At 35.4% G+C, this 5,214-nt stretch overlaps 1 pseudogene; it reads left to right on the top strand.

The window, feature by feature from the left end:
- The first annotated feature begins 1,158 nt into the window (after positions 1-1,158).
- LOC100426683 (histone-binding protein RBBP4 pseudogene) lies at positions 1,159-1,948 on the top strand (annotated as a pseudogene).
- Positions 1,949-5,214: the final 3,266 nt, after the last annotated feature.

Genomic DNA, 5,214 nt, shown 5'->3' with positions numbered 1-5,214 from the left:
ATTCAACAGGATATTTACCAGAAGTCCTATGTAGCCCAGTAAAAGAAGAAAAAGGAATAAATCATACAGAAATAGCAAAGGAATTATTTTAAATGTTTTCATAATTTTCTACAATTATTGTCAATACAGAAAATTCAATAGAATCTAAAGATAAAATAAAGCCAAATAAGCAAAATTAAAATACATAAAATCAATATAAAAATCAATACTTTAATATTTAGCAAGACTGTTTTCAAAATAAAAATTTTAAAAACCGAACATACAGAAACAGCAGCCCAAGTGACATATAGGAATAAGTCAAATTAAATATATTCAAGATCTTTATAGATAAAATAATTTTTAAAAAATAACTAATGCATTTAAAAAAGACCTAATAAATAAATGGAATGATAAACCAGATTAACATACAGGAAGAGTCAATATCAAAAAGATAACAATATATTTTGTGATGAGTTTCAAAAACCTGATAAATACAAATTAGCACAGTAAAGAAACGTAAACGGCACAGAGTCCTCTCCTTTATTCACATATTTATTTATTGTGTTAATTATTTTCCTTTCTGGAGAAATGGCATAACCTTTTGAAATGTCTAGGTTAAGGTTTGTATGACAAGAAATTCTTTAAGTGTAGAGGATCTCTGAAGTTATTCAGAAGTTTTTAAGGCATATTTGATAATAATTGCTTAAAGATACATGTGTAGTTTTATTTAAGTTGGATTCTGGCAAGGAATGCTCTATTCCAAAGTTTAATATTCACTTAGATAAATGTAGTGAAATTAGTAAAAATGTAGGGCATTATAAGCTGGCACATTTTCCATCATAAAAAGTAACCAAACATATATATTGAATAAAGGAAATTTAGTATGGTAATCTTTTTATTACGTATTAGCCTATTCAATGTAATGCATTTTTATTTTTAATTTAACTTAATAAAGAAATCTAGTGTGATTCCTAGGACTGTACTTACAATGATGTAAATTTTCTGCTTTAATGCCTTATTAACTAGTTGGATATTTTAAGCTTCTATTTCTCTTGTTACTAGCACCAATTAAGAGTTGTGAATATAATTTATACATCCTTATTAGCCTTTATATATAATCCACAGCCTGCCCGTCCCACAATTCTCAACCCCAGGATTTCTCTGGCTCACCTGCCTGCCATGGCCAACAAGGAAGCAGCCTTTGACAACACAGTAGAAGAACATGTGATCAAGGAGGAGTACAAAATATGGAAAAATAACACCTCTTTTCCTTATGATTTGGTGATGACGCAGGCTCTGGAGTGGCTCAGCCTAACTGCACAGTGGCTTCCAGATGTAACTAGACCAGAAGGGAAAGATTTCAGCATTCATCGACTTGTCCTGGGTACACACACATCAGTTGAACAAAACCACCTTGTGCAGCTTCCTAATGATGATGCTCAGCTTGACGCATCACACTACGACAGCGAGAAAGGAGAATGTGGAGGTTGAGGTTGGGTTAGTGGGAAAATTGAAATAGAAATCAACACCAGGCTGAAGAAGTAAACAGGGCCTGATATATTCCCCAATACCCTTGTATCATCACAACAAGGACTCCATCCAGTGATGTTCTTGTCTCTGACTACACAAAACATCCTTGGAAACCAGACCTTCTGAAGACTGCAACCCAGACTTCATCTCCGTGAACATCAGAGGGAAGGCTGTGGGCTTTTAAGGAACCCAAATCTCAGTGGGCACTTACTTATTGCTTCAGATGACCACACTATCTGCCTACAGGACATCAGTGCTGTTTCAAAGGAAGGAAAAGTGTTGGCTGTAAAGATCATCTTTACAGGGCATACAGCAGTATTTGGAGATAGAGATGCTTCCAGTCATCTTTATCATAGTAATATTCCATTTAGATCTTTACTATGGTAAAGATGCTTCCAGGCATCTGTTCCATGAGTCTCTGTTTGGAAGTATTGTTTGAACAAGTATCCCTCTATAATAGATGCCACTAGTCATGCTGTTAGCCCAAACACTGGGTGTTTTCTAAATATTAATGGGTGGACTTGATTCAGAAAACCCACAGTCTTACATTGAAATTTTCTTCAAGAATTTTCTAGTTAAAAAAAAAAAAAAAACAAAAAACCCAGGTCTAAAGGAGCTATAGAAAGGGAAATATTATTTCCGATTATTTTTCTTCTTATGCTATATCCCCAAGTTTTTCAGGCTCAAGTTGAAAAGAGTGAGTCAGTAACTTGTATTTGTTTTTAAAATTGAATTAATCCTTGATAAGAGTGACTATTATTTTAGAAGTTAGTCCTTGACCACTAGTTTGATGCTATCTCCATTTGGGGTGACCTGTTTCACCAGCTGGCCTGTTACTCTTCATGACTAACTGTGAAAATGCTTAAAATGGAATAAATTGCTTTTTCAATTGATAAAACAAAAACCATATATATGTGTATATATTTATTTATGTGTGTGAGAGAGAGCGTGTGTGTGTGTGTGTGTGGTGTGTGTATAACTTATTGAATGTATGTCTGGAAGTTAATGCTGCAGAAGGCCTTCTGTAGTAAAGAAAGTTTCTGAATCATTGTGTATACACTTTGAGAATGTCTGAGAAACATCATCAAAGAAGAACTTTGATGCTTCTGACTTTATGCTGTTTCCAAAAGATTTTTTAAAGTCACACAGCATTGCAATATAATTTAGTGTATTTCTTCCAAAGTTATGACTTCTGAATATTTCAAATTAAATTAGGATGCAAAAAGGTTTTTAAGTCATCCGGCTTATGGTGAGCAAGAAGGAGCCCATTACAGCTCTCCACTTGACACAGCAAATCTTCTGGATCATCAAGCATCCTACATGAAATACTACAATTATATTAAAATATAATGATTCTCAGCTTCATAAATAAGCTTAGAAAACAAATCCCCAAATCCACAGATACCACAAACACTTTAGAGCCTGACTCTCTTTATCCTGTGCAAATGCTATTTACAAGATGTCTTTGGAAATACATTATTAACTGATGAAAAATTATCTTTTTATCTCAGAATCCATGGATACAATAATACCACAAAACTTTAGAACCTGAATTTCTTTATCCTGTGCAATCGTTATTTCTAAGAGCCCTTTGAAAAGAATACCTTATTATTAACTGATGATAGATTGTCTTTTCAAATAAGCAAAATGGAAGACTGTGAGGTATTAATAGAAGTATTTAACTCACCTGAGAAATCTAAGTATTCCTCTTTTCGCAGTTAAAGTTTCATATTATTATTTGAACTAAAAGTTCAAGTATTTCACTTTTCTTATGAATGCATAGTTTCTTGTTTTACATTAGAGCAAAAATTTTAATGTTCTAGTGTAAATAGTGATTTCTGTTCAGGGAGTATGTGTCTGAGATACAGGATAGAGGACAGGAGGGACCAGGAGGAATCATTTAACTACTTTTCTATTCATTCAAAATATTAATAGAATTCTTCTGTGTTCTTGTCACTCTGATTGCTACAGTGGTTTTAGGAAGGTATGAAAAAGAGAGTTGGATATACCTAAATGAGTTTCTTAGTATCACTCACATAGAGCTGGGTACCATCATTAAAAAGCAAATTCTGAATTTTTAATAATTTCATTCTTTACTATGATCTTCATTATGTAGCAGAGTATGAGTTTACACAGCTCATTACATATTAAATGTTTCTAAAAATCAGTTTTTAATCATTTTCTTTTCCCAGTATTTCCAATATAGCAACTATTAAAATTGCTATCTCTCTTCCACTAGTATAGTTCATGCATCGTGACATTGCTATAAATCCAGGCTTTCCTTCCTCCTGACTCTTGGCATATACATCCAAACCTGACAAATACTTCCTGTCATGTATAGCTCTCTAGAAACATGGATTTCCTTCCCCTCTACTGGTTTTCTTAGACATCTCTGCCACCATAATTTCTACATTGACTACAATATCTAGAAAATAAAATTCTCCATTTAATAAAAATTCTTTTAGTGATGTTTGATGGGGCAGTTAGCACGTGGGATGTTGATAGTTCTATGCAGCAAACATGAGCTCCAGTGGCCTCCCATGTGTATGTCTGGCCTCTGCTCCTTTACTGGTAGGAGAAAAAACAACCGCACAATTCTACGTGCTCTGAAGTGAAAAAGAAACCACAGTGCTATAATGTACTGCTCCCTCTCTGGCTTCCATTTCCCCACTAGCAAGATGGAAGGCAGGGTCCTGGGATTCCATTTGCTTTCAGTAAAATTGCTATTACCTGACTCCATTCCTACAGCAGCAATGGTAAACAGGGGTATGAGAGGCCTACGTTTACCTGGCAGCCTCTTTCCTTTCCTTCCACCCACAACCACTACTACAGCCTCATATCCACCACTCACCTTGTGCTCATGGGAATCTTTCTCATTATGCTCATTAGCCTAATCAGTGACTCCTAAGGAACCTGGTCCATACAGTTCTGACTCCCAACCTCACCTCTCCCAAACTTCTCTTTCCTGTCATTCTTCCTTCTGCAACTGCAATCCTTCATCACCCAGAATCACCTCCATTCTCAACTGCTTTGATATTATCTTAACCCTCGCGCTTACTTTCAGCCAAGAACTGGCTCTGTCTTATGAATCCCTGGGAAACTATCAAGTTAAATTATCTTGAAAGAAGAGTCATACCTGTACCTCATTACTATATCAAAATCATTCTCACTGCCTCCCCCTCAAAACTTAAAATTCTTTTTTCTTACTATTATACTTTAAGTGTTCCGGTACATGTGCAGAACGTGCAGTTTTGTTACATAGGTATACACGTGCCATGGTGGTTTGCTGCACCCATCAACCTGTCACCTACATTAGGTATTTCTCCTAATGTAATCCCTCCCCTAGCTCCCCACCCCCCAACATACCTCAGTGTGTCATGTTCCCCTCCCTATGTCCATGTGTTCTCATTGTTCAACTCCCACTTATGAGTGAGAACATGAGGTGTTTGGTTTTCTATTCTTGTGACAGTTTGCTGAGAATGATGGTTTCCAGCTTCATCCATGTTCCTGCAAAGGACATTAACTCATCCTTTTTTATGGCTGCATAGTATTCCATGGTATATATGTGCCACATTTTCTTTATCCAGTCTATTATTGATGACATTTGCGTTGGTTCCAAGTATTTGCTATTGTGAATAGTGCCACAATAAACATACATGTGCAGCTGTCTTTATGGTAGAAAGATTTATAATCCTTTGAGTATAT

The sequence above is a fragment of the Macaca mulatta genome, chromosome 2 (assembly GCF_049350105.2).
Source record: "Macaca mulatta isolate MMU2019108-1 chromosome 2, T2T-MMU8v2.0, whole genome shotgun sequence".
Taxonomy (NCBI): domain Eukaryota; kingdom Metazoa; phylum Chordata; class Mammalia; order Primates; family Cercopithecidae; genus Macaca; species Macaca mulatta.
The sequence above is the reverse complement of the archived record's forward strand: the minus strand, read 5'-3'. Positions and strand labels throughout refer to the sequence as shown.